The following is a 26321-nucleotide window of genomic DNA, read 5'->3' as shown; positions in this document are numbered from 1 at the left end:
CCAGAGCTGACCAGCGGAAGACACAAACACAGTTCCCCACTACCACAAATAATGCAGGCGAGTTTCCCACATTTGGGGAAATCACAGGGGTCAGCATAGCCAGAATGCAATGAATGAACCTTACCCTGGGTGAACAATCTTCATGACCATGGTGTCTCCTATGCAAAATAAGTATGATTTGGGATAGGGCTGGGGAGGGCCGCTGCTCAGGCACATCTCTGTCAAGTAAAGGAAATTCAACCGAGGCAGCACAAGGGAACTCTCATCTGGGGACAACAACTGCAGGGAGAACACATATTTTCAGATGAACATGGGAGGGCAGAAGGCTGCCTAATACTGAAGCACCCCCAAACAACAAACCAAATGCAACAACTAGTGCAAGCATTCCTGGGGGAAGGCCTGCAGCAGATGGATTTGCATATGGTGATGTTATCCAAGCAGTGGGTCAAAGTTGGCTTCAACCCTCATCTGCATATGAAAAGAGAAAAGGGGCGTGCAGGGCATGGCGGCCTTTTGCGCTGCTTGGATGACCCCTAGATCGCATTAAACACCCCCACCCTCCTTTGGTGTGGGGCTCATGTTGGCCATGCCCCATCCCATGAAGCATTCAAGCTGATTTATTGCAGCAGCAGGGCACTGTAACAGCTCCAGAGCTGCTCTGTAAGGCAAGTAAAAGGGTGTGGGCCCTGCAGCACTACCTGTAGTTTGCATTGTGCATTGGAAGGCACAAAGTAAGCAGACGGGAGGAGAAGTCAGGATAGTGCACAAGGGTATAGAAGGGAGGGGCTCAAGAAAAAAGAAGTGGAAACAGACAGCAAACTAGGCTGGAGAGAGACCTGAGACAAAGATATCTGAATTATACGAGAGCCGACCAGAGGAAACACAAATTATGCAGTCAAGTGTCCCACATTTGGGGAAATCGTAGGAGCAGCACACCCAGAGTGCAATGGGTGAGCCTTGCCCTGGGAGAAGCACCTTCCTGATTATAGTATCTCACCTGGCAGGTAAGTAGGAGTTGGGCTAGAGCTTGGGAGGGTCGCTGCTCGGGCACCCCCCTGTCAAGTGAAGGAGATCCAACTGAGGCAGCACAAGGAAACTCTCGAAAGAAGAACAAGGCTAGAGGAAGATCTGAGACAAAGAAATCTGACTTTTACCAGAGCTGACCAGAGGAAAGCACAAACACAGTCCCCCACTACCACAAATAATGCAGTCGAGTTTCCCAAATTTGGGGAAATCACAGGGGTCAGCATACCCAGAATGCAATGAATGAACCTCACCCTGGGAGAACAATCTTCATGACCATGGTATCTCCTATGCAAAATAAGTATGATTTGGGATAGGGCTGGGGAGGGCCGCTGCTCAGGCACATCTCTGTCAAGTAAAGGAGATTCAACTGAGGCAGCACAAGGGAACTCTCATCTGGGGACAACAACTGCAGGGAGAACACATATTTTCAGATGAACATGGGAGGACAGAAGGCTGCCTAATACTGAAGCACCCCCAAACAACAAACCAAATGCAACAACTAGTAAAAGCATTCCTGGGTGAAGGTCTGCAGAAGACGGATTTGCATACGGTGATGTCATCCAAGCAGTGGGCCAAAGTTGGCTGGAACCCTCATCTGCATATGAAAAGAGAAAAGGGTTATGCAGGGCATGGCGGCCTTTTGCGGCGCTTGGATGACCCCTAGTTCGCATTAAACACCTCCACCCTCCTTCGGTGTGGGGCTCATGTTGGCTATGCCCCAGCCCCTGAAGCATTCAAGCTGATTTCTTGCAGCAGCTGGGCACTGTAACAGCTCCAGAGCTGCTCTGTAAGGCAAATAAAAGGGTGTGGGCCCTGCAGCACTACCTGTAGTTCGCATTGTGCGTTGGAAGGCACAAAGTAAGCAGACGGGAGAAGTCAGGATAGTGCGCAAGGGCATAGAAGGGAGCGGCTCAAGAAAAGAGAAGTGGAAACAGACAGCAAACTAGGCTGGAGAGAGACCTGAGACAAAGAGATCTGAATTATACGAGAGCCGACCAGGGGAAACACAAATTATGCAGTCAAGTTTCCCACATTTGGGGAAATCGCAGGGGCAGCACACCCAGAGTGCAATGGGTGAGCCTTGCCCTGGGAGAAGCACCTTCAAGATCATAGTATCTCACCTGGCAGGTAAGTAGGAGTTGGGCTAGAGCTGGGGAGGGTCGCTGCTCGGGCACCCCCCTGTCAAGTGAAGGAGATCCAACTGAGGCAGCACAATGGAACTCTCGAAAGAAGAACAATGCTAGAGGAAGATCTGAGACAAAGAAATCTGACTTTTACCAGAGCTGACCAGCGGAAGACACAAACACAGTTCCCCACTACCACAAATAATGCAGGCGAGTTTCCCACATTTGGGGAAATCACAGGGGTCAGCATACCCAGAATGCAATGAATGAACCTTACCCTGGGTGAACAATCTTCATGACCATGGTGTCTCCTATGCAAAATAAGTATGATTTGGGATAGGGCTGGGGAGGGCCGCTGCTCAGGCACATCTCTGTCAAGTAAAGGAAATTCAACTGAGGCAGCACAAGGGAACTCTCATCTGGGGACAACAACTGCAGGGAGAACACATATTTTCAGATGAACATGGGAGGGCAGAAGGCTGCCTAATACTGAAGCACCCCCAAACAACAAACCAAATGCAACAACTAGTGCAAGCATTCCTGGGGGAAGGCCTGCAGCAGATGGATTTGCATATGGTGATGTTATCCAAGCAGTGGGTCAAAGTTGGCTTCAACCCTCATCTGCATATGAAAAGAGAAAAGGGGCGTGCAGGGCATGGCGGCCTTTTGCGCTGCTTGGATGACCCCTAGATCGCATTAAACACCCCCACCCTCCTTTGGTGTGGGGCTCATGTTGGCCATGCCCCATCCCATGAAGCATTCAAGCTGATTTATTGCAGCAGCTGGGCACTGTAACAGCTCCAGAGCTGCTCTGTAAGGCAAGTAAAAGGGTGTGGGCCCTGCAGCACTACCTGTAGTTTGCATTGTGCATTGGAAGGCACAAAGTAAGCAGACGGGAGGAGAAGTCAGGATAGTGCACAAGGGTATAGAAGGGAGGGGCTCAAGAAAAAAGAAGTGGAAACAGACAGCAAACTAGGCTGGAGAGAGACCTGAGACAAAGATATCTGAATTATACGAGAGCCGAGCAGAGGAAACACAAATTATGCAGTCAAGTGTCCCACATTTGGGGAAATCGTAGGAGCAGCACACCCAGAGTGCAATGGGTGAGCCTTGCCCTGGGAGAAGCACCTTCCTGATTATAGTATCTCACCTGGCAGGTAAGTAGGAGTTGGGCTAGAGCTTGGGAGGGTCGCTGCTCGGGCACCCCCCTGTCAAGTGAAGGAGATCCAACTGAGGCAGCACAAGGAAACTCTCGAAAGAAGAACAAGGCTAGAGGAAGATCTGAGACAAAGAAATCTGACTTTTACCAGAGCTGACCAGAGGAAAGCACAAACACAGTCCCCCACTACCACAAATAATGCAGTCGAGTTTCCCAAATTTGGGGAAATCACAGGGGTCAGCATACCCAGAATGCAATGAATGAACCTCACCCTGGGAGAACAATCTTCATGACCATGGTATCTCCTATGCAAAATAAGTATGATTTGGGATAGGGCTGGGGAGGGCCGCTGCTCAGGCACATCTCTGTCAAGTAAAGGAGATTCAACTGAGGCAGCACAAGGGAACTCTCATCTGGGGACAACAACTGCAGGGAGAACACATATTTTCAGATGAACATGGGAGGACAGAAGGCTGCCTAATACTGAAGCACCCCCAAACAACAAACCAAATGCAACAACTAGTAAAAGCATTCCTGGGTGAAGGTCTGCAGAAGACGGATTTGCATACGGTGATGTCATCCAAGCAGTGGGCCAAAGTTGGCTGGAACCCTCATCTGCATATGAAAAGAGAAAAGGGTTATGCAGGGCATGGCGGCCTTTTGCGGCGCTTGGATGACCCCTAGTTCGCATTAAACACCTCCACCCTCCTTCGGTGTGGGGCTCATGTTGGCTATGCCCCAGCCCCTGAAGCATTCAAGCTGATTTCTTGCAGCAGCTGGGCACTGTAACAGCTCCAGAGCTGCTCTGTAAGGCAAATAAAAGGGTGTGGGCCCTGCAGCACTACCTGTAGTTCGCATTGTGCATTGGAAGGCACAAAGTAAGCAGACGGGAGAAGTCAGGATAGTGCGCAAGGGCATAGAAGGGAGCGGCTCAAGAAAAGAGAAGTGGAAACAGACAGCAAACTAGGCTGGAGAGAGACCTGAGACAAAGAGATCTGAATTATACGAGAGCCGACCAGGGGAAACACAAATTATGCAGTCAAGTTTCCCACATTTGGGGAAATCGCAGGGGCAGCACACCCAGAGTGCAATGGGTGAGCCTTGCCCTGGGAGAAGCACCTTCAAGATCATAGTATCTCACCTGGCAGGTAAGTAGGAGTTGGGCTAGAGCTGGGGAGGGTCGCTGCTCGGGCACCCCCCTGTCAAGTGAAGGAGATCCAACTGAGGCAGCACAATGGAACTCTCGAAAGAAGAACAATGCTAGAGGAAGATCTGAGACAAAGAAATCTGACTTTTACCAGAGCTGACCAGCGGAAGACACAAACACAGTTCCCCACTACCACAAATAATGCAGGCGAGTTTCCCACATTTGGGGAAATCACAGGGGTCAGCATACCCAGAATGCAATGAATGAACCTTACCCTGGGTGAACAATCTTCATGACCATGGTGTCTCCTATGCAAAATAAGTATGATTTGGGATAGGGCTGGGGAGGGCCGCTGCTCAGGCACATCTCTGTCAAGTAAAGGAAATTCAACTGAGGCAGCACAAGGGAACTCTCATCTGGGGACAACAACTGCAGGGAGAACACATATTTTCAGATGAACATGGGAGGGCAGAAGGCTGCCTAATACTGAAGCACCCCCAAACAACAAACCAAATGCAACAACTAGTGCAAGCATTCCTGGGGGAAGGCCTGCAGCAGATGGATTTGCATATGGTGATGTTATCCAAGCAGTGGGTCAAAGTTGGCTTCAACCCTCATCTGCATATGAAAAGAGAAAAGGGGCGTGCAGGGCATGGCGGCCTTTTGCGCTGCTTGGATGACCCCTAGATCGCATTAAACACCCCCACCCTCCTTTGGTGTGGGGCTCATGTTGGCCATGCCCCATCCCATGAAGCATTCAAGCTGATTTATTGCAGCAGCTGGGCACTGTAACAGCTCCAGAGCTGCTCTGTAAGGCAAGTAAAAGGGTGTGGGCCCTGCAGCACTACCTGTAGTTTGCATTGTGCATTGGAAGGCACAAAGTAAGCAGACGGGAGGAGAAGTCAGGATAGTGCACAAGGGTATAGAAGGGAGGGGCTCAAGAAAAAAGAAGTGGAAACAGACAGCAAACTAGGCTGGAGAGAGACCTGAGACAAAGATATCTGAATTATACGAGAGCCGACCAGAGGAAACACAAATTATGCAGTCAAGTGTCCCACATTTGGGGAAATCGTAGGAGCAGCACACCCAGAGTGCAATGGGTGAGCCTTGCCCTGGGAGAAGCACCTTCCTGATTATAGTATCTCACCTGGCAGGTAAGTAGGAGTTGGGCTAGAGCTTGGGAGGGTCGCTGCTCGGGCACCCCCCTGTCAAGTGAAGGAGATCCAACTGAGGCAGCACAAGGAAACTCTCGAAAGAAGAACAAGGCTAGAGGAAGATCTGAGACAAAGAAATCTGACTTTTACCAGAGCTGACCAGAGGAAAGCACAAACACAGTCCCCCACTACCACAAATAATGCAGTCGAGTTTCCCAAATTTGGGGAAATCACAGGGGTCAGCATACCCAGAATGCAATGAATGAACCTCACCCTGGGAGAACAATCTTCATGACCATGGTATCTCCTATGCAAAATAAGTATGATTTGGGATAGGGCTGGGGAGGGCCGCTGCTCAGGCACATCTCTGTCAAGTAAAGGAGATTCAACTGAGGCAGCACAAGGGAACTCTCATCTGGGGACAACAACTGCAGGGAGAACACATATTTTCAGATGAACATGGGAGGACAGAAGGCTGCCTAATACTGAAGCACCCCCAAACAACAAACCAAATGCAACAACTAGTAAAAGCATTCCTGGGTGAAGGTCTGCAGAAGACGGATTTGCATACGGTGATGTCATCCAAGCAGTGGGCCAAAGTTGGCTGGAACCCTCATCTGCATATGAAAAGAGAAAAGGGTTATGCAGGGCATGGCGGCCTTTTGCGGCGCTTGGATGACCCCTAGTTCGCATTAAACACCTCCACCCTCCTTCGGTGTGGGGCTCATGTTGGCTATGCCCCAGCCCCTGAAGCATTCAAGCTGATTTCTTGCAGCAGCTGGGCACTGTAACAGCTCCAGAGCTGCTCTGTAAGGCAAGTAAAAGGGTGTGGGCCCTGCAGCACTACCTGTAGTTCGCATTGTGCGTTGGAAGGCACAAAGTAAGCAGACGGGAGAAGTCAGGATAGTGCGCAAGGGCATAGAAGGGAGCGGCTCAAGAAAAGAGAAGTGGAAACAGACAGCAAACTAGGCTGGAGAGAGACCTGAGACAAAGAGATCTGAATTATACGAGAGCCGACCAGGGGAAACACAAATTATGCAGTCAAGTTTCCCACATTTGGGGAAATCGCAGGGGCAGCACACCCAGAGTGCAATGGGTGAGCCTTGCCCTGGGAGAAGCACCTTCATGATCATAGTATCTCACCTGGCAGGTAAGTAGGAGTTGGGCTAGAGCTGGGGAGGGTCGCTGCTCGGGCACCCCCCTGTCAAGTGAAGGAGATCCAACTGAGGCAGCACAAAGGAACTCTCGAAAGAAGAACAAGGCTAGAGGAAGATCTGAGACAAAGAAATCTGACTTTTACCAGAGCTGACCAGAGGAAAGCACAAACACAGTCCACCACTACCACAAATAATGCAGTCGAGTTTCCCACATTTGGGGAAATCACAGGGGTCAGCATACCCAGAGTGCAATGAATGAACCGCACCCTGGGAGAACAATCTTCATAACAATGGTATCTCCTATGCAAAATAAGTATGATTTGGGATATGGCTGGGGAGGGCCGCTGCTCAGGCACATCTCTGTCAAGTAAAGGAGATTCAACTGAGGCAGCACAAGGGAACTCTCATCTGGGGACAACAACTGCAGGGAGAACACATATTTTCAGATGAACATGGGAGGGCAGAAGGCTGCCTAATACTGAAGCACCCCTAAACAACAAACCAAATGCAACAACTAGTGCAAGCATTCCTGGGGGAAGGCCTGCAGCAGATAGATTTGCATATGGTGATGTCATCCAAGCAGTGGGTCAAAGTTGGCTTCAACCCTCGTCTGCATATGAAATGAGAAAAGGGGCGTGCAGGGCATGGTGGCCTTTTGCGGCACTTGGCTGACCCCTAGTTTGCATTAAACACCTCCACCCTCCTTCGGTGTGGGGCTCATGTTGGCTATGCCCCAGCCCCTGAAGCATTCAAGCTGATTTCTTGCAGCAGCTGGGCACTGTAACAGCTCCAGAGCTGCTCTGTAAGGCAAGTAAAAGGGTGTGGGCCCTGCAGCACTACCTGTAGTTTGCATTGTGCATTGGAAGGCACAAAGTAAGCAGACGGGAGGAGAAGTCAGGATAGTGCACAAGGGTATAGAAGGGAGCGGCTGAAGAAAAGAGAAGTGGAAACAGACAGCAAACTAGGCTGGAGAGAGACCTGAGACAAAGAGATCTGAATTATACGAGAGCCGACCAGGGGAAACACAAATTATGCAGTCAAGTTTCCCACATTTGGGGAAATCGCAGGGGCAGCACACCCAGAGTGCAATGGGTGAGCCTTGCCCTGGGAGAAGCACCTTCATGATCATAGTATCTCACCTGGCAGGTAAGTAGGAGTTGGGCTAGAGCTGGGGAGGGTCGCTGCTCGGGCACCCCCCTGTCAAGTGAAGGAGATCCAACTGAGGCAGCACAAGGAAACTCTCGAAAGAAGAACAAGGCTAGAGGAAGATCTGAAACAAAGAAATCTGACTTTTACCAGAGCTGACCAGAGGAAAACACAAACACAGTCCCCCACTACCAACAAATAAAGAATGCAATGAATGAACCTCACCCTGGGAGAACAATCTTCATGACCATGGTATCTCCTATGCAAAATAAGTATGATTTGGGATAGGGCTGGGGAGGGCCGCTGCTCAGGCACATCTCTGTCAAGTAAAGGAGATTCAACTGAGGCAGCACAAGGGAACTCTCATCTGGGAACAACAACTGCAGGGAGAACACATATTTTCAGATGAACATGGGAGGGCAGAAGGCTGCCTAATACTGAAGCACCCCCAAACAACAAACCAAATGCAACAACTAGTACAAGCATTCCTGGGTGAAGGTCTGCAGAAGACGGATTTGCATACGGTGATGTCATCCAAGCAGTGGGCCAAAGTTGGCTGGAACCCTCATCTGCATATGAAAAGTGAAAAGGGTTATGCAGGGCATGGCGGCCTTTTGCGGCGCTTGGATGACCCCTAGTTCGCATTAAACACCTCCACCCTCCTTCGGTGTGGGGCTCATGTTGGCTATGCCCCAGCCCCTGAAGCATTCAAGCTGATTTCTTGCCGCAGCTGGGCACTGTAACAGCTCCAGAGCTGCTCTGTAAGGCAAGTAAAAGGGTGTGGGCCCTGCAGCACTACCTGTAGTTCGCATTGTGCGTTGGAAGGCACAAAGTAAGTAGACGGGAGAAGTCAGGATAGTGCGCAAGGGCATAGAAGGGAGCGGCTCAAGAAAAGAGAAGTGGAAACAGACAGCAAACTAGGCTGGAGAGAGACCTGAGACAAAGAGATCTGAATTATACGAGAGCCGACCAGGAGAAACACAAATTATGCAGTCAATTTCCCACATTTGGGGAAATCGCAGGGGCAGCACACCCAGAGTGCAATGGGTGAGCCTTGCCCTGGGAGAAGCACCTTCATGATCATAGTATCTCACCTGGCAGGTAAGTAGGAGTTGGGCTAGAGCTTGGGAGGGTCGCTGCTCGGGCACCCCCCTGTCAAGTGAAGGAGATCCAACTGAGGCAGCACAAAGGAACTCTCGAAAGAAGAACAAGGCTAGAGGAAGATCTGAGACAAAGAAATATTACTTTTACCAGAGCTGACCAGAGGAAAGCACAAACACAGTCCCCCACTACCACAAATAATGCAGTCGAGTTTCCCACATTTGGGGAAATCACAGGGGTCAGCATACCCAAAATGCAATGAATGAACCGCACCCTGGGAGAACAATCTTCATGACAATGGTATCTCCTATGCAAAATAAGTATGATTTGGAATAGGGCTGGGGAGGGCCGCTGCTCATGCACATCTCTGTCAAGTAAAGGAGATTCAACTGAGGCAGCACAAGGGAACTCTCATCTGGGGACAACAACTGCAGGGAGAACACATATTTTCAGATGAACATGGGAGGGCAGAAGGCTGCCTAATACTGAAGCACCCCCAAACAACAAACCAAATGCAACAACTAGTGCAAGCATTCCTGGGGGAAGGCCTGCAGCAGATAGATTTGCATATGGTGATGTCATCCAAGCAGTGGGTCAAAGTTGGCTTCAACCCTCGTCTGCATATGAAAAGAGAAAAGGGGCGTGCAGGGCATGGTGGCCTTTTGCGGCGCTTGGCTGACCCCTAGTTTGCATTAAACACCTCCACCCTCCTTTGGTGTGGGGCTCATGTTGGCTATGCCCCAGCCCCTGAAGCATTCAAGCTGATTTCTTGCAGCAGCTGGGCACTGTAACAGCTCCAGAGCTGCTCTGTAAGGCAAGTAAAAGGGTCTGGGCCCTGCAGCACTACCTGTAGATCGCATTGTGCGTTGGAAGGCACAAAGTAAGCAGACAGGAGGAGAAGTCAGGATAGTGCGCAAGGGCATAGAAGGGAGCGGCTCAAGAAAAGAGAAGTGGAAACAGACAGCAAACTAGGCTGGAGAGAGACCTGAGACAAAGAGATCTGAATTATACCAGAGCCGACCAGGGGAAACACAAATTATACAGTCAAGTTTCCCACATTTGGGGAAATCGCAGGAGCAGCACACCCAGAGTGCAATGGGTGAGCCTTGCCCTGGGAGAAGCACCTTCATGATCATAGTATCTCACCTGGCAGGTAAGTAGGAGTTGGGCTAGAGCTGGGGAGTGTCGCTGCTCGGGTACCCCCCTGTAAAGTGAAGGAGATCCAACTAAGGCAGCACAAGGGAACTCTCGAAAGAAGAACAAGGCTAGAGGAAAATCTGAGACAAAGAAATCTGACTTTTACCAGAGCTGACCAGAGGAAAGCACAAACACAGTCCCCCACTACCACAAATAATGCAGTTGAGTTTCCCACATTTGGGGAAATCACAGGGGTCAGCATACCCAAAATGCAATGAATGAACCTCACCCTGGGAGAAAAATCTTCATGACCATGGTATCTCCTATGCAAAATAAGTATGATTTGGAATAGGGATGGGGAGGGCCGCTGCTCATGCACATCTCTGTCAAGTAAAGGAGATTTAACTGAGGCAGCACAAGGGAACTCTCATCTGGGGACAACAACTGCAGGGAGAACACATATTTTCAGATGAACATGGGAGGGCAGAAGGCTGCCTAATACTGAAGCACCCCCAAACAACAAACCAAATGCAACAACTAGTGCAAGCATTCCTGGGGGAAGTTCTGCAGAAGACGGATTTGCATACGGTGATGTCATCCAAGCAGTGGGTCAAAGTTGGCTTCAACCCTCATCTGCATATGAAAACAGAAAAGGGGCGTGCAGGGCATGGCGGCCTTTTGCGGTGCTTGGATGACCCCTAGTTCGCATTAAACACCTCCACCCTCCTTTGGTGTGGGGCTCATGTTGGCCATGCCCCATCCCCTGAAGCATTCAAGCTGATTTCTTGCAGCAGCTGGGCACTGTAACAGCTCCAGAGCTGCTCTGTAAGGCAAGTAAAAGGGTGTGGGCCCTGCAGCACTACCTGTAGTTTGCATTGTGCATTGGAAGGCACAAAGTAAGCAGACGGGAGGAGAAGTCAGGATAGTGCACAAGGGTATAGAAGGGAGCGGCTGAAGAAAAGAGAAGTGGAAACAGACAGCAAACTAGGCTGGAGAGAGACCTGAGACAAAGAGATCTGAATTATACGAGAGCCGACCAGGGGAAACACAAATTATGCAGTCAAGTTTCCCACATTTGGGGAAATCGCAGGGGCAGCACACCCAGAGTGCAATGGGTGAGCCTTGCCCTGGGAGAAGCACCTTCATGATCATAGTATCTCACCTGGCAGGTAAGTAGGAGTTGGGCTAGAGCTGGGGAGGGTCGCTGCTCGGGTACCCCCCTGTCAAGTGAAGGAGATCCAACTGAGGCAGCACAAGGGAACTCTCGAAAGAAGAACAAGGCTAAAGGAAAATCTGAGACAAAGAAATCTGACTTTTACCAGAGCTGACCAGAGGAAAGCACAAACACAGTCTCCCACTACCACAAATAATGCAGTCAAGTTTCCCACATTTGGGGAAATCACAGGGGTCAGCATACCCAAAATGCAATGAATGAACCTCACCCTGGGAGAAAAATCTTCATGACCATGGTATCTCCTATGCAAAATAAGTATGATTTGGAATAGGGCTGGGGAGGGCCGCTGCTCATGCACATCTCTGTCAAGTAAAGGAGATTCAACTGAGGCAGCACAAGTGAACTCTCATCTTGGGACAACAACTGCAGGGAGAACATATATTTTCAGATGAACATGGGAGGGCAGAAGGCTGCCTAATACTGAAGCACCCCCAAACAACAAACCAAATGCAACAACTAGTGCAAGCATTCCTGGGGGAAGGCCTGCCGCAGATGGATTTGCATATGGTGATGTCATCCAAGCAGTGGGTCAAAGTTGGCTTCAACCCTCGTCTGCATATGAAAAGAGAAAAGGGGCGTGCAGAGCATGGTGGCCTTTTGCGGCGCTTGGCTGACCCCTAGTTTGCATTAAACACCTCAACACTCCTTTGGTGTGGGGCTCATGTTGGCTATGCCCCAGCCCCTGAAGCATTCAAGCTGATTTCTTGCAGCAGCTGGGCTCTGTAACAGCTCCAGAGCTGCTCTGTAAGGCAAGTAAAAGGGTGTGGGCCCTGCAGCACTACCTGTAGTGTGCATTGTGCATTGGAAGGCACAAAGTAAGCAGAGGGGAGGAGAAGTCAGGATAGTGCACAAGGGTACAGAAGGGAGCGGCTGAAGAAAAGAGAAGTGGAAACAGACAGCAAACTAGGCTGGAGAGAGACCTGAGACAAAGAGATCTGAATTATACGAGAGCCGACGAGGGGAAACACAAATTATGCAGTCAAGTTTCCCACATTTGGGGAAATCGCAGGAGCAGCACACCCAGAGTGCAATGGTTGAGCCTTGCCCTGGGAGAAGCACCTTCATGATCATAGTATCTCACCTGGCAGGTAAGTAGGAGTTGGGCTAGAGCTGGGGAGGGTCGCTGCTCGGGTTCCCCCCTGTGAAGTGAAGGAGATCCAACTGAGGCAGCACCAGGGAACTCTCGAAAGAAGAACAAGGCTAGAGGAAGATCTGAGACAAAGAAATCTGACTTTTACCAGAGCTGACCAGAGGAAAGCACAAACACAGTCCCCCACTACCACAAATAATGCAGTCGAGTTTCCCACATTTGGGAAAATCACAGGGGTCAGCATACCCAGAATGCAATGAATGAACCTCACCCTGGGAGAACAATCTTCATGACCATGGTATCTCCTATGCAAAATAAGTATGATTTGGGATAGGGCTGGTGAGGGAGCTGCTCAGGCACATCTCTGTCAAGTAAAGGAGATTCAACTGAGGCAGCACAAGTGAACTCTCATCTGGGGACAACAACTGCAGGGAGACCACATCTTTTCAGATGAACATGGGAGGGCGGAAGGCTGCCTAATACTGAAGCACCATCAAATATCAAACCATATGCAACAACTAGTACAAGCACTCCTGGGGGAAGGTCTGCAGCAGACGGATTTGCATACGGTGATGTTATCCAAGCAGTGGGCCAAAGTTGACTGGAACCCTCATCTGCATATGAAAAGAGAAAAGGGGCATGCAGGGCATGGCGGCCTTTTGCAGTGCTTGGATGACCCCTAGTTCGCATTAAACACCTCCCCCCTCCTTTGGTGTGGGGCTCATGTTGGCCATGCCCCATCCCCTGAAGCATTCAAGCTGATTTCTTGCAGCAGCTGGGCACTGTAACAGCTCCAGAGCTGCTCTGTAAGGCAAGTAAAAGGGTGTGGGCCCTGCAGCACTACCTGTAGTTTGCATTGTGCATTGGAAGGCACAAAGTAAGCAGACGGGAGGAGAAGTCAGGATAGTGCACAAGGGTATAGAAGGGAGCGGCTGAAGAAAAGAGAAGTGGAAACAGACAGCAAACTAGGCTGGAGAGAGACCTGAGACAAATAGATCTGAATTATACGAGAGCCGACCAGGGGAAACACAAATTATGCAGTCAAGTTTCCCACATTTGGGGAAATCGCAGGGGCAGCACACCCAGAGTGCAATGGGTGAGCCTTGCCCTGGGAGAAGCACCTTCATGATCATAGTATCTCACCTGGCAGGTAAGTAGGAGTTGGGCTAGAGCTGGGGAGGGTCGCTGCTCGGGTACCCCCCTGTCAAGTGAAGGAGATCCAACTGAGGCAGCACAATGGAACTCTCGAAAGAAGAACAAGGCTAGAGGAAAATCTGAGACAAAGAAATCTGACTTTTACCAGAGCTGACCAGAGGAAAGCACAAACACAGTCCCCCACTACCACAAATAATGCAGTCAAGTTTCCCACATTTGGGGAAATCACAGGGGTCAGAATACCCAAAATGCAATGAATGAACCTCACCCTGGGAGAACAATCTTCATGACCATGGTATCTCCTATGCAAAATAAGTATGATTTGGAATAGGGCTGGGGAGGGCCGCTGCTCATGCACATCTCTGTCAAGTAAAGGAGATTCAACTGAGGCAGCACAAGGGAACTCTCATCTGGGGACAACAACTGCAGGGAGAACACATATTTTCAGATGAACATGGGAGGGCAGAAGGCTGCCTAATACTGAAGCACCCCCAAACAACAAACCAAATGCAACAACTAGTGCAAGCATTCCTGGGGGAAGTTCTGCAGAAGACGGATTTGCATACGGTGATGTCATCCAAGCAGTGGGTCAAAGTTGGCTTCAACCCTCATCTGCATATGAAAAGAGAAAAGGGGCGTGCAGGGCATGGCGGCCTTTTGCGGTGCTTGGATGACCCCTAGTTCGCATTAAACACCTCCACCCTCCTTTGGTGTGGGGCTCATGTTGGCCATGCCCCATCCCCTGAAGCATTCAAGCTGATTTCTTGCAGCAGCTGGGCACTGTAACAGCTCCAGAGCTGCTCTGTAAGGCAAGTAAAAGGGTGTGGGCCCTGCAGCACTACCTGTAGTTTGCATTGTGCATTGGAAGGCACAAAGGAAGCAGACGGGAGGAGAAGTCAGGATAGTGCACAAGGGTATAGAAGGGAGCGGCTGAAGAAAAGAGAAGTTGAAACAGACAGCAAACTAGGCTGGAGAGAGACCTGAGACAAAGAGATCTGAATTATACGAGAGCCGACCAGGGGAAACACAAATTATGCAGTCAAGTTTCCCACATTTGGGGAAATCGCAGGGGCAGCACACCCAGAGTGCAATGGGTGAGCCTTGCCCTGGGAGAAGCACCTTCATGATCATAGTATCTCACCTGGCAGGTAAGTAGGAGTTGGGCTAGAGCTGGGGAGGGTCGCTGTTCGGGCACCCCCCTGTCAAGTGAAAGAGATCCAACTGAGGCAGCACAAGGGAACTCTCGAAAGAAGAACAAGGCTAGAGGAAGATCTGAGACAAAGAAATCTGACTTTTTCCAGAGCTGACCAGAGGAAAGCACAAACACAGTCCCCCACTACCACAAATAATGCAGTCGAGTTTCCCACATTTGGGGAAATCACAGGGGTCAGCATACCCAGAATGCAATGCATGAACCTCACCCTGGGAGAAAAATCTTCATGACCATGGTATCGCCTATGCAAAATAAGTATGATTTGGGATAGGGCTGGGGAGGGCCGCTGCTCAGGCACATCTCTGTCAAGTAAAGGAGATTCAACTGAGGCAGCACAAGGGAACTCTCATCTGGGGACAACAACTGCAGGGAGAACACATATTTTCAGATGAACATGTGAGGGCAGAAGGCTGCCTAATGCTGAAGCACCCCCAAACAGCAAACCAAATGCAACAACTAGTGCAAGCATTCCTGGGGGAAGGCCTGCAGCAGATGGATTTGCATATGGTGATGTCATCCAAGCAGTGGGTTAAAGTTGGCTTCAACCCTCGTCTGCATATGAAAAGAGAAAAGGGGCGTGCAGGGCATGGCGGCCTTTTGCAGCGCTTGGATGACCCCTAGTTCGCATTACACACCTCCACCCTCCTTCGGTGTGGGGCTCATGTTGGCTATGCCCCAGCCCCTGAAGCATTCAAGCTGATTTCTTGCAGCAGCTGGGCACTGTAACTGCTCCAGAGCTACTCTGTAAGGCAAGTAAAAGGGTGTGGGCCCTGCAGCACTACCTGTAGTTCGCATTGTGCGTTGGAAGGCACGAAGTAAGCAGACGGGAGAAGTCAGGATAGTGCGCAAGGGCATAGAAGGGAGCGGCTCAAGAAAAGAGAAGTGGAAACAGACAGCAAACTAGGCTGGAGAGAGACCTGAGACAAAGAGATCTGAATTATACGAGAGCCGACGAGGGGAAACACAAATTATGCAGTCAAGTTTCCCACATTTGGGGAAATCGCAGGAGCAGCACACCCAGAGTGCAATGGTTGAGCCTTGCCCTGGGAGAAGCACCTTCATGATCATAGTATCTCACCTGGCAGGTAAGTAGGAGTTGGGCTAGAGCTGGGGAGGGTCGCTGCTCGGGTTCCCCCCTGTGAAGTGAAGGAGATCCAACTGAGGCAGCACCAGGGAACTCTCGAAAGAAGAACAAGGCTAGAGGAAGATCTGAGACAAAGAAATCTGACTTTTACCAGAGCTGACCAGAGGAAAGCACAAACACAGTCCCCCACTACCACAAATAATGCAGTCGAGTTTCCCACATTTGGGAAAATCACAGGGGTCAGCATACCCAGAATGCAATGAATGAACCTCACCCTGGGAGAACAATCTTCATGACCATGGTATCTCCTATGCAAAATAAGTAGGATTTGGGATAGGGCTGGTGAGGGCCGCTGCTCAGGCACATCTCTGTCAAGTAAAGGAGATTCAACTGAGGCAGCACAAGGGAACTCTCATCTGGGGACAACAACTGCAGGGAGACCACATCTTTTCAGATGAACATGGGAGGGCGGAAGGCTGCCTAATACTGAAGCACCATCAAATATCAAACCATATGCAACAACTAGTACAAGCACTCCTGGGGGAAGGTCTGCAGCAGACGGATTTGCATACGGTGATGTTATCCAAGCAGTGGGCCAAAGTTGACTGGAACCCTCATCTGCATATGAAAAGAGAAAAGGGGCATGCAGGGCATGGCAGCCTTTTGCAGTGCTTGGATGACCCCTAGTTCGCATTAAACACCCCCACCCTCCTTTGGTGTGGGGCTCATGTTGGCCATGCCCCATCCCCTGAAGCATTCAAGCTGATTTCTTGCAGCAGCTGGGCACTGTAACAGCTCCAGAGCTGTTCTGTAAGGCAAGTAAAAGGGTGTGGGCCCTGCAGCACCACCTGTTGTTCGCATTGTGCGTTGGAAGGCACAAATTAAGCAGACGGGAGGAGAAGTCAGGATAGTGCGCAAGGGCATACTTTTCTCTTAGTCCGGGGGCAAGGCTTCAAAATGGGGTCTGCAACGGAGGAGACACAGGGGGCGTGGTCACAGCAGCTTTTCTCTACAGCCTGCACCAGCAGGAGCCTACACCATTTTTTATGATCACGCTGAACTGCAGTGCGACTGCAATTACAGCATGGTCAAGAAGGGAGGCGTCATGCTGGGTGGCCATGCCCTGTCACTGTGCAGGAGCCAGCACAGCTCACACACTAGTACCCGGGTGCAGCCCCCAACCCCCGGGACACCCGGAGCAACAAAATGTAGATTCAGGCCACCAGGCCACGCCCCTACCTATGAAACCATGCCTCCTTTTTACCATTGCGCTGTTTATCTGCGCGCACTGCATTACAATCTCCCTCGCCACCTTTCTGGGTGTCACCAGTGATAGTGACACCTCTGCCATGCTTGTAGCAGCTGGTCCTAAGATCTACGCCTCAAGCCCTGAGTGTTTGCCCTTGTGACTTGTTGATCATCATAGCGAAGCAGATGCTTACAGAAAACTGCAGGGGCTTAGATTGAAAATAAAAAAATTGATGGGTATAAGGTAGAGAGGAGCGGGTTCGGTTCTCCGAGAACCGAATTCCCCACGAACTCCACGTGGTTTACACTGGTCCGAGGCAGGCTCGGTTGTTCCCGCCTGACTCGGAAAACCTGAACAAGGGAAAATGTCATCATCCCGCTGTCGGATTCTTGCGAGATTCGGATTCCATATAAAGAGCTGCGCGTTGCTGCCATTTTTACTCGTGCATTGAAGAGAGAGCGGAGAGGACGTGGCTATGTTCTCTCAGTGGAAATCTCAATATCAGTGCTCAGTATCAGTGGTTACTTATTGCTGCTCAGTAATACTAGTAGTGTGTCTCTCCTGCTCAGTGTCAGTTCTCAGTAGTATCCTCATCAGTGCTCAGTATCACTGCTCATTGTCTTGTGCTGCATTGTGGTGCTCAGCATACTACAGTACATTACTAATAGTCCAGTGCTGCATCTTGCTGCTCAGTGTCAGTTCTAGTATCCTCATCAGTGCTCACTATCACTGCTCATTGCATTGTGGTGTTCTGTATACTACAGTAACATAGTAATATAGTATATATAGAGGAGCGGGTTCGGTTCTCCGAGAACCGAATTCCCGACGAACTCCACGTGGTTTACACTGGTCCGTGGCAGGCTCGGTTGTTCCCGCCTGACTCGGAAAACCTGAACAAGGGAAAATGTCATCATCCCGCTGTCGGATTCTCGCGAGATTCGGATTCCATATAAAGAGCTGCGCGTTGCCGCCATTTTTACTCGTGCATTGAAGAGAGAGCGGAGAGGACGTGGCTATGTTCTCTCAGTGGAAATCTCAATATCAGTGCCCAGTATCAGTGGTTACTTATTGCTGCTCAGTAATACTAGTAGTGTGTCTCTCCTGCTCAGTGTCAGTTCTCAGTAGTATCCTCATCAGTGCTCAGTATCACTGCTCATTGTCTTGTGCTGCATTGTGGTGCTCAGCATACAACAGTACATTACTAGTAGTCCAGTGCTGCATCTTGCTGCTCATGTTGGCTATGCCCCAGCCCCTGAAGCATTCAAGCTGATTTCTTGCAGCAGCTGGGCACTGTAACAGCTCCAGAGCTGCTCTGTAAGGCAAGTAAAAGGGTGTTGGCCCTGCAGCACTACCTGTAGTTTGCATTGTGCGTTGGAAGGCACAAAGTAAGCAGACAGGAGAAGTCAGGAGAGTGCACAAGGGCATAGAAGGCAGGGGCTCAAGAAAAGAGAAGTGGAAACAGACAGCAAACTAGGCTGGAGAGAGACCTGAGACAAAGAGATCTGAATTATACGAGTAGCCGACCAGAGGAAACACAAATTATGCAGTCAAGTGTCCCACATTTGGGGAAATCGTAGGAGCAGCACACCCAGAGTGCAATGGGTGAGCCTTGCCCTGGTAGAAGCACCTTCCTGATCATAGTATCTCACTTGGCAGGTAAGTAGGAGTTGGGCTTGAGCTGGGGAGGGTCGCTGCTCGGGCACCCCCCTGTCAAGTGAAGGAGATCCACAAACACAGTCCCCCACTACCACAATTAATGCAGTCGAGTTTCCCACATTTGGGGAAATCACAGGGGTCAGCATACCCAGAATGCAATGAATGAACCTCACCCTGGGAGAACAATCTTCATGACCATGGAAACTCCTATGCAAAATAAGTATGATTTGGGATAGGGCTGGGGAGGGCCGCTGCTCAGGCACATCTCTGTCAAGTAAAGGAGATTCAACTGAGGCAGCACAAGGGAACTCTCATCTGGGGACAACAACTGCAGGGAGAACACATATTTTCAGATGAACATGGGAGGGCAGAAGGCTGCCTAATACTGAAGCACCCCCAAACAACAAACCAAATGTAACAACTAGTAAAAGCATTCCTGGGAGAAGGTCTGCAGAAGACGGATTTGCATACGGTGATGTCATCCAAGCAGTGGGCCAAAGTTGGCTGGAACCCTCATCTGCATATGAAAAGAGAAAAGGGTTATGCAGGGCATGGCGGCCTTTTGCGGTGCTTGGATGACCCCTAGTTCGCATTAAATACCTCCACCCTCCTTCGGTGTGGGGCTCATGTTGGCTATGCCCCAGCCCCTGAAGCATTCAAGCTGATTTCTTGCAGCAGCTGGGCACTGTAACAGCTCCAGAGCTGCTCTGTACGGCAAGTAAAAGGGTGTGGGCCCTGCAGCACTACCTGTAGTTCGCATTGTGCGTTGGAAGGCACAAAGTAAGCAGACGGGAGAAGTCAGGATAGTGCGCAAGGGCATAGAAGGGAGCGGCTCAAGAAAACAGAAGTGGAAACAGACAGCAAACTAGGCTGGAGAGAGACCTGAGACAAAGAGATCTGAATTATACGAGAGCCGACCAGGGGAAACACAAATTATGCAGTCAAGTTTCCCACATTTGGGGAAATCGCAGGAGCAGCACACCCAGAGTGCAATGGGTGAGCCTTGCCCTGGGAGAAGCACCTTCATGATCATAGTATCTCACCTGGCAGGTATGTAGGAGTTGGGCTAGAGCTGGGGAGGGTCGCTGCTCGGGTACCCCCCTGTCAAGTGAAGGAGATCAAACTGAGGCAGCACAATGGAACTCTCGAAAGAAGAACAAGGCTAGAGGAAGATCTGAGACAAAGAAATCTGACTTTTACCAGAGCTGACCAGAGGAAAACACAAACACAGTCCCCCACTACCACAAATAATGCAGTTGAGTTTCCCACATTTGGGGAAATCACAGGGGTCAGCATACCCAGAATGCAATGAATGAACCTCACCCTGGGAGAACAATCTTTATGACCATGGTATCTCCTATGCAAAATAAGTATGATTTGAGATAGGGCTGGGGAGGGCCGCTGCTCAGGCACATCTCTGTCAAGTAAAGGAGATTCAACTGAGGCAGCACAAGGGAACTCTCATCTGGGGACAACAACTGCCGGGAGAACACATATTTTCAGATGAACATGGGAGGGCAGAAGGCTGCCTAATACTGAAGCACGCCCAAACAACAAACCAAATGCAACAACTAGTACAAGCATTCCTGGGAGAAGGTCTGCAGAAGACGGATTTGCATACGGTGATGTCATCCAAGCAGTGGGCCAAAGTTGGCTGGAACCCTCATCTGCATATGTTGAAGATACAATTTGTGAATTGCATTTAACACTATCTCCCTTTCCTGGGGAGAAGATGGTAGGGCCGATTTGAAAAACCGGCGAGGAGGCACCTCTTCGAATTTCAGCTTGTAACCCTGAGAAACAATTTCTATTGCCTAGGGATCCACCTGCGAATGAACCCAGATGTGGCTGAAAACTCGAAGACGTGCCCCCAACTGGGCGGACTCCTTTAGCGGAGCCCCAGCGTCATGCGGTGGATTTTGTAGAGGCCGGAGAGGACTTCTGTTCCTGGGAACTAGCTGTGTTGTGCAGCTTCTTCCCTCTGCCCTTACCTCTGGCAAGAAAGGACGCACCTCGTACTTTCTTGTTTCTCTGTGATCGAAAGGACTGCATTTGATAATGTGGTGCTTTCTTAGGCTGTGAGGGAATATAAGGCAAAAAATTTGATTTACCAGCTGTAGCTGTGGAGACTAGGTCCGAGAGACCTTCCCCAAACAATTCCTCACCCCTGTAAGGTAAAACCTCCATATGCCTTTTTGAGTCGGCATCACCTGTCCATTGCCGGGTCCATAGGACTCGTCTAGCAGAAATCGACATAGCGTTTATTCTAGAACCCAGTAGACTAATGTCACTTTGAGCATCTCTCATATATAGGACAGCATCTTTTATATGCCCAATGGTCAATAACATAGCATCCTTATCTAGGGTCTCAATCTCTGCTGATAAGGTATCTGTCCATGCTGCCACCGCGCTACAACCCCGGCCGACGCAATTGCCGGTCTGAGTAAGGTACCAGAATGTGTGTAAATGGACTTTAGGGTAACCTCCTGCTTGCGGTCAGCAGGGTCCCTGATGGTAGCCGTATCCTGGGATGGCAGCGCTACCTTTTTGGATAAGCGTGTCAATGCTTTATCCACCCTAGGGGAGGATTCCCACCGTATCCTGTCCATTGGCGGGAAAGGATACGCCATAAGAATCCTTTTGGGAATCTGCAGCTTTTTGTCTGGAGATTCCCAAGCTTTTTCACATAATCCGTTCAACTCATGTGAGGGGGGAAAGGTTATCTCAGGTTTCTTTCCCTTATACATGTGTACCCTCGTGTCAGGGACAGGGGACTCTGTGATGTGCAAAACATCTTTTATTGCAATAATCATATATCGAATACATTTAGCCAATTTTGGCTGTAACTTTGCATCATCGTAGTCGACACTGGAGTCAGAATCTGTGTCGATATCTGTGTCAACTATTTGGGATAGTGGGCGCTTTTGAGACCCCGAAGGTCCCTGCGACATAGGGACAGGCATGGGTTGACTCCCTGACTGTTCCCTAGCTTTAGCTTTGTCTAATCTCTTGTGTAATAAGTTTACATTAGCACTTAAAACATTCCACATATCCATCCAGTCAGGTGTCGGCGTTGTCGATGGAGACACCACATTAATTTGCTCCTGCTCCTCTCTAGGAGAGCCTTCTACCTCAGACATGTCGACACACGTGTACCGACACACCATACACTCAGGGAATCCTCTTATCTGAGGACAGTTCCCCAACAAGGCCCTTTGGAGAGACAGAGAGAGAGAGAGTATGCCAGCACACACCCCAGCGCTATATGACCCAGGAAAAAAACACAATAATTTTATGTTTACCCAGTAGCGCTGTATTTCCATATATATATGCGCCTAATTATGTGCCCCCCTCTTCTTTAAGACCCTCTTTCTACCGTGGTATAAGCAGGGGAGAGTCCGTGGAGCTTCCCCTCAGCGGTGCTGTGGAGAAAATGGCGCTGGTGAGTGCTGAGGGAGAAGCCCCACCCCCTCAGCGACGGGCTTCTGTCCCGCTCAAATATAGTAAAAAAATGGCGGGGGCTCTTATATATATATACAGTGCCTAGCTGCATATATATTTATTTTGCCAAAGAGAGGTCTATATTGCTGCCCAGGGCGTCCCCCCTGCGCCCTTCACCCTTACACTGACTGCCGTGTGTGAGGTGTATTGGAGCAATGGAGCACAGCTTTACTGCTGTGCGTTACCTCAGTGAAGATCATGAAGTCTTCCGCCGCCTCTGAAGTCTTCTTTTCTTCTCATACTCACCCGGCTTCTATCTTCCGGCTCTGCGAGGGGGACGGCGGCGCGGCTCTGGGACGGACGGCGAGGGTGAGACCTGCGTACCGATCCCTCTGGAGCTAATGCTGTACAGTAGCCTAAGAAGCAGAGCCTATCAACTCACAGAAGTAGGTGTGCATCTCTCCCCTCCGCCCCTCGATGCAGGGAGTCTGTTGCCAGCAGGCTCCCTGAAAATAAAAAAATCTAACAAATATACTTTCTGTCAGGAAACTCAGGAGAGCTCCCTGAAAAGCACCCAGTCTCCTCTGGGCACAGTAGTAAACTGAGGTCTGGAGGAGGGGCATAGAGGGAGGAGCCAGTGCACACCCAGATCTAAAGTCTTTCTTAAAGTGCCCATGTCTCCTGCGGAGCCCGTCTATCCCCCATGGTCCTTACGGAGTCCCCAGCATCCTCTAGGACGTAAGAGAAAAATTATGCTGGCAGAAAAATCCAATTGAGTGATTAAACAGCTCCAGAGCTGCTCTGTAAGGCAAGTAAAAGGGTGTGGGCCCTGCAGCACTACCTGTAGTTTGAATTGTGCATTGGAAGCCTAGTTTGCTGTCTGTTTCCACTTCTTTTTTCTTGAGCCCCTCCCGTCTATACCCTTGTGCACTATCCTGACTTCTCCTCCCGTCTGCTTACTTTGTGCCTTCCAATGCACAATGCAAACTACAGGTAGTGCTGCAGGGCCCACACCCTTTTACTTGCCTTACAGAGCAGCTCTTGAGCTGTTACAGTGCCCAGCTGCTGCAAGAAATCAGCGTGAATACTTCAGGGGCTGGGGCATGGCCAACATGAGCCCCACACCGAAGGAGGGTGGGGGTGTTTAATGCGAACTAGGGGTCTCGCACAATGCGAACTACAGGTAGTGCTGCAGGGCCCACACCCTTTTACTTGCCTTACAGAGCAGCTCTGGAGCTGTTACAGTGCCCAGCTGCTGCAAGAAATCAGCTTGAATCCTTCAGGGGCTGGGGCATAGCCAACATGAGCCCCACACCGACGGAGGGTGGAGGTGTTTAATGCGAACTAGGGGTCATCCAAGTGCCGCAAAAGGCCGCCATGCCCTGCACGCCCCTTTTCTCTTTTCATATGCAGACGAGGGTTGAAGCCAACTTTGACCCACTGCTTGGATGACATCGCCATATGCAAATCCATCTGCAGCAGGCCTTCCCCCAGGAATGCTTGCACTAGTTGTTGCATTTGGTTTGTTGTTTGGGGGTGCTTCAGTATTAGGCAGCCTTCTGCCCTCCCATGTTCATCTGAAAATATGTGTTCTCCCTGCAGTTGTTGTCCCCAGATGAGAGTTCCCTTGTGCTGCCTCAGTTGAATCTCCTTTACTTGACAGAGATGTGCCTGAGCAGCGGCCCTCCCCAGCCCTATCCCAAATCATACTTATTTTGCATAGGAGATACCATGGTCATGAAGACTGTTCTCCCAGGGTGCGGTTCATTCATTGCATTCTGGGTATGCTGACCCCTGTGATTTCCCCAAATGTGGGAAACTCGACTGCATTATTTAATGCGAACTAGGGGTCATCCAAGCACCGCAAAAGGCCGCCATGCCCTGCATACCCCTTTTCTCTTTTCATAAGCAGACGAGGTTTGAAGCCAACTTTGACCCACTGCTTGGATGACATCACTTGCTGCCTTTCCAATGAAGCAAGTTTAATTTAATAATAGGTGAAAAACCATCCCTACAAAGGTGTTAATCAGATACTTGGCTTTGTGGACACTTTTCAGAGCACAAATTTGTTAGCATAAAAATAAAGCCAGAAAATGAAGAGCTGTTTAATCACTCAATTGGATTTTTCTGCCAGCATATTTCTTTTTCTCTGCAACCCACTGCTAAATTGTGCTTCCTAGCTGTTTTTATAAAATCACTGAATCAAATCTAACTCTGATTACATCAGAGAAGGCCAGGTACCCTACACCATAACAGGGGGTTTGAAATTTTGACTTGTCTACTTAAAGATCACCAAAATCTGATAACAAGGTCAATTAAGTCCCTGGGTGGGATTGAACAACCAACCTTTTGGTTAATAGCCTTACACACTAACTGATTGCGCCACAGCGACACTTTGCAAAAGTACATACTGACAAAGGCTAATAAGCATTCATCTAGAACGATTCCTAGAAACATTTTAAAAAGTCAATAATGTGGAGAGTTTTTGTAAGATGTTTCTTCCATCAACCAATGAAGAAACACATTGGTACTTTCCCATGATGAGTGAGTGCTTCAGGATCTTTTGCACTTACATGTGCAGCAGAGTACTGTAATGGAAGCATGCTGGGTCCATAACCCAGAGGTAGGCAGATTGAAACTATCCTCTGCTATATGCATTTTTTTTTTGTTAATTAAAGTAATCCAAAACTGGGATTGATATTTTTGCTCTTTTATTTTTACTTAAAGTACAATAACTTTTACCATTTTAATTTGTTTTAATAGTATATTGACAGTATTGTTTTCTTTCAAAAATCCAATTAATTTTCTTTACCCGATTATTAAAATGGTAATTGACAAAAACAAACTACATTGTCACCAGAAGAGCAATACAAAATGTACAAGTGATATATTAAAATCATCTTTCCAGCTTGAATTTCAATGATGCATTGGGGCAACGATTTTGTGAGAAACATCTTCACCCTTAAATAAAGATTTTCTTAATTCCTTACCTGTGTGCTAATTAGATATCACCTTGTTTTCACATTAAACAGACTTCCACATGAGAAAACAGCAAAGATGCAGTGGCGTTAATGTTTCCTGGTGTCAACCTGTATTATTTCCGTAGATATTGAAATGAGGATGCATCTTGCTGCCTTTCCAATGAAGCAAGTTTATTTAGTAATAGGTGAAAAACCATCCCTACAAAGATGTTAATCAGATACTTGGCTTTGTGGACACTTTTCAGAGAACAAATTTGTAATCATAAAAATAAAGCCAGAAAATGAAGAGCTGTTTAATCACTCAATTGGATTTTTCTGCCAGCATTTTTCTTTTTCTCTGCAACCCACAGCTAAATTGTGCTTCCTAGCTGTTTTTTTATAAAATCACTTAATCAAATCTAACTCTGATTACATCAGAGAAGGCCAGGTACCCTATACCATAAGAGGGGGTTTGCAAATTTGACTTGTCTACTTAAATATCACCAAAATCTGATCACAAGGTCAATTACATCCCTGGGTGGGATTGAACCACCAACCTTTTGATAAATAGCTGAACACACTAACCGATTGCGCCACAGAGACACTTTGCAAAAAGCACATACTGACAAAGACTAATAAGCATTCATCTAGAACGTTTCCTAGAAAAACTTTAAAAAGTCAATAATCTGGAGAGTTTTTGTAAGATGTTTCTTCCAGCAACCAATGAAGAAACACATTAGTACTTTCGCATGATGAGTGAGTGCTTCAGGATCTCTTGCACTTACATGTGCAGCAGAGTACTGCAATGGAAGCATGCTGGGCCCATAACCCAGAGGTAGGCAGATTGAAACTATCCTTTGCTATATGAATTTTTTTTTTGTTCATTAAAGTAATCCAAAACTGGGATTGATATTTTAGCTTTTATTTTTACTTAAAGTACAATAACTTTTACCATTTTAATTTGTTTTAATAGTATATTGACAGTATTGTTTTCTTTCAAAAATCCACTTAATTTTCTTTACCCTATTATTAAAATGGTAATTGACAAAAACAAACTACATTGTCACCATAAGAGCAATACAAAATGT

The 26321-nt window shown here is 48.9% G+C and overlaps 29 non-coding genes and 4 pseudogenes across 29 annotated transcripts; 1 reads left to right on the top strand and 32 right to left on the bottom strand.

Moving 5' to 3' along the window:
* Positions 1–12: 12 nt before the first annotated feature.
* On the bottom strand, positions 13–175 carry LOC135014012 (U1 spliceosomal RNA). Its single transcript, XR_010212592.1, has one exon. It is a non-coding gene; the product is annotated as a U1 spliceosomal RNA (small nuclear RNA).
* Positions 176–849: 674 nt separating this feature from the next.
* On the bottom strand, positions 850–1012 carry LOC135014122 (U1 spliceosomal RNA). The gene has a single exon (XR_010212691.1). It is a non-coding gene; the product is annotated as a U1 spliceosomal RNA (small nuclear RNA).
* Positions 1013–1164: 152 nt separating this feature from the next.
* Positions 1165–1328, bottom strand: LOC135014135 (U1 spliceosomal RNA). Its single transcript, XR_010212701.1, has one exon. It is a non-coding gene; the product is annotated as a U1 spliceosomal RNA (small nuclear RNA).
* A 671-nt stretch (positions 1329–1999) lies between these two features.
* LOC135014074 (U1 spliceosomal RNA) lies at positions 2000–2162 on the bottom strand. The gene has a single exon (XR_010212647.1). It is a non-coding gene; the product is annotated as a U1 spliceosomal RNA (small nuclear RNA).
* A 153-nt stretch (positions 2163–2315) lies between these two features.
* LOC135013994 (U1 spliceosomal RNA) lies at positions 2316–2478 on the bottom strand. Its single transcript, XR_010212579.1, has one exon. It is a non-coding gene; the product is annotated as a U1 spliceosomal RNA (small nuclear RNA).
* A 674-nt stretch (positions 2479–3152) lies between these two features.
* LOC135014154 (U1 spliceosomal RNA) lies at positions 3153–3315 on the bottom strand. The gene has a single exon (XR_010212713.1). It is a non-coding gene; the product is annotated as a U1 spliceosomal RNA (small nuclear RNA).
* A 152-nt stretch (positions 3316–3467) lies between these two features.
* On the bottom strand, positions 3468–3631 carry LOC135014123 (U1 spliceosomal RNA). The gene has a single exon (XR_010212692.1). It is a non-coding gene; the product is annotated as a U1 spliceosomal RNA (small nuclear RNA).
* A 671-nt stretch (positions 3632–4302) lies between these two features.
* Positions 4303–4465, bottom strand: LOC135014073 (U1 spliceosomal RNA). Its single transcript, XR_010212646.1, has one exon. It is a non-coding gene; the product is annotated as a U1 spliceosomal RNA (small nuclear RNA).
* Positions 4466–4618: 153 nt separating this feature from the next.
* LOC135013993 (U1 spliceosomal RNA) lies at positions 4619–4781 on the bottom strand. The gene has a single exon (XR_010212578.1). It is a non-coding gene; the product is annotated as a U1 spliceosomal RNA (small nuclear RNA).
* A 674-nt stretch (positions 4782–5455) lies between these two features.
* On the bottom strand, positions 5456–5618 carry LOC135014121 (U1 spliceosomal RNA). Its single transcript, XR_010212690.1, has one exon. It is a non-coding gene; the product is annotated as a U1 spliceosomal RNA (small nuclear RNA).
* A 152-nt stretch (positions 5619–5770) lies between these two features.
* Positions 5771–5934, bottom strand: LOC135014111 (U1 spliceosomal RNA). Its single transcript, XR_010212681.1, has one exon. It is a non-coding gene; the product is annotated as a U1 spliceosomal RNA (small nuclear RNA).
* A 671-nt stretch (positions 5935–6605) lies between these two features.
* LOC135014024 (U1 spliceosomal RNA) lies at positions 6606–6768 on the bottom strand. Its single transcript, XR_010212603.1, has one exon. It is a non-coding gene; the product is annotated as a U1 spliceosomal RNA (small nuclear RNA).
* A 152-nt stretch (positions 6769–6920) lies between these two features.
* On the bottom strand, positions 6921–7084 carry LOC135013946 (U1 spliceosomal RNA). The gene has a single exon (XR_010212533.1). It is a non-coding gene; the product is annotated as a U1 spliceosomal RNA (small nuclear RNA).
* A 674-nt stretch (positions 7085–7758) lies between these two features.
* Positions 7759–7921, bottom strand: LOC135014023 (U1 spliceosomal RNA). The gene has a single exon (XR_010212602.1). It is a non-coding gene; the product is annotated as a U1 spliceosomal RNA (small nuclear RNA).
* A 939-nt stretch (positions 7922–8860) lies between these two features.
* LOC135014069 (U1 spliceosomal RNA) lies at positions 8861–9022 on the bottom strand. The gene has a single exon (XR_010212642.1). It is a non-coding gene; the product is annotated as a U1 spliceosomal RNA (small nuclear RNA).
* A 152-nt stretch (positions 9023–9174) lies between these two features.
* LOC135013921 (U1 spliceosomal RNA) lies at positions 9175–9338 on the bottom strand. Its single transcript, XR_010212508.1, has one exon. It is a non-coding gene; the product is annotated as a U1 spliceosomal RNA (small nuclear RNA).
* A 685-nt stretch (positions 9339–10023) lies between these two features.
* On the bottom strand, positions 10024–10175 carry LOC135014061 (U1 spliceosomal RNA; annotated as a pseudogene).
* Positions 10176–10327: 152 nt separating this feature from the next.
* LOC135014054 (U1 spliceosomal RNA) lies at positions 10328–10491 on the bottom strand. The gene has a single exon (XR_010212633.1). It is a non-coding gene; the product is annotated as a U1 spliceosomal RNA (small nuclear RNA).
* A 674-nt stretch (positions 10492–11165) lies between these two features.
* LOC135014022 (U1 spliceosomal RNA) lies at positions 11166–11328 on the bottom strand. The gene has a single exon (XR_010212601.1). It is a non-coding gene; the product is annotated as a U1 spliceosomal RNA (small nuclear RNA).
* Positions 11329–11480: 152 nt separating this feature from the next.
* On the bottom strand, positions 11481–11644 carry LOC135013960 (U1 spliceosomal RNA). Its single transcript, XR_010212547.1, has one exon. It is a non-coding gene; the product is annotated as a U1 spliceosomal RNA (small nuclear RNA).
* Positions 11645–12345: 701 nt separating this feature from the next.
* On the bottom strand, positions 12346–12481 carry LOC135014138 (U1 spliceosomal RNA; annotated as a pseudogene).
* Positions 12482–12633: 152 nt separating this feature from the next.
* On the bottom strand, positions 12634–12797 carry LOC135014019 (U1 spliceosomal RNA). Its single transcript, XR_010212598.1, has one exon. It is a non-coding gene; the product is annotated as a U1 spliceosomal RNA (small nuclear RNA).
* A 673-nt stretch (positions 12798–13470) lies between these two features.
* On the bottom strand, positions 13471–13633 carry LOC135014037 (U1 spliceosomal RNA). The gene has a single exon (XR_010212615.1). It is a non-coding gene; the product is annotated as a U1 spliceosomal RNA (small nuclear RNA).
* A 152-nt stretch (positions 13634–13785) lies between these two features.
* Positions 13786–13949, bottom strand: LOC135013915 (U1 spliceosomal RNA). Its single transcript, XR_010212503.1, has one exon. It is a non-coding gene; the product is annotated as a U1 spliceosomal RNA (small nuclear RNA).
* A 674-nt stretch (positions 13950–14623) lies between these two features.
* On the bottom strand, positions 14624–14786 carry LOC135014021 (U1 spliceosomal RNA). Its single transcript, XR_010212600.1, has one exon. It is a non-coding gene; the product is annotated as a U1 spliceosomal RNA (small nuclear RNA).
* Positions 14787–14938: 152 nt separating this feature from the next.
* On the bottom strand, positions 14939–15102 carry LOC135013954 (U1 spliceosomal RNA). Its single transcript, XR_010212541.1, has one exon. It is a non-coding gene; the product is annotated as a U1 spliceosomal RNA (small nuclear RNA).
* A 698-nt stretch (positions 15103–15800) lies between these two features.
* On the bottom strand, positions 15801–15936 carry LOC135014137 (U1 spliceosomal RNA; annotated as a pseudogene).
* A 152-nt stretch (positions 15937–16088) lies between these two features.
* On the bottom strand, positions 16089–16252 carry LOC135013913 (U1 spliceosomal RNA). The gene has a single exon (XR_010212501.1). It is a non-coding gene; the product is annotated as a U1 spliceosomal RNA (small nuclear RNA).
* A 2424-nt stretch (positions 16253–18676) lies between these two features.
* LOC135014169 (U1 spliceosomal RNA) lies at positions 18677–18840 on the bottom strand. The gene has a single exon (XR_010212726.1). It is a non-coding gene; the product is annotated as a U1 spliceosomal RNA (small nuclear RNA).
* A 53-nt stretch (positions 18841–18893) lies between these two features.
* LOC135013983 (U1 spliceosomal RNA) lies at positions 18894–19056 on the bottom strand. Its single transcript, XR_010212568.1, has one exon. It is a non-coding gene; the product is annotated as a U1 spliceosomal RNA (small nuclear RNA).
* A 671-nt stretch (positions 19057–19727) lies between these two features.
* LOC135014103 (U1 spliceosomal RNA) lies at positions 19728–19890 on the bottom strand. The gene has a single exon (XR_010212675.1). It is a non-coding gene; the product is annotated as a U1 spliceosomal RNA (small nuclear RNA).
* Positions 19891–20042: 152 nt separating this feature from the next.
* On the bottom strand, positions 20043–20206 carry LOC135014202 (U1 spliceosomal RNA). Its single transcript, XR_010212753.1, has one exon. It is a non-coding gene; the product is annotated as a U1 spliceosomal RNA (small nuclear RNA).
* A 3773-nt stretch (positions 20207–23979) lies between these two features.
* On the top strand, positions 23980–24158 carry LOC135014174 (U1 spliceosomal RNA; annotated as a pseudogene).
* The last annotated feature ends 2163 nt before the right edge of the window (positions 24159–26321 follow it).

The sequence above is a fragment of the Pseudophryne corroboree genome, unplaced genomic scaffold (genome assembly GCF_028390025.1).
Source record: "Pseudophryne corroboree isolate aPseCor3 unplaced genomic scaffold, aPseCor3.hap2 scaffold_279, whole genome shotgun sequence".
Lineage (NCBI taxonomy): Eukaryota > Metazoa > Chordata > Amphibia > Anura > Myobatrachidae > Pseudophryne > Pseudophryne corroboree.
This window is presented reverse-complemented; position numbering and strand designations above follow the sequence as displayed.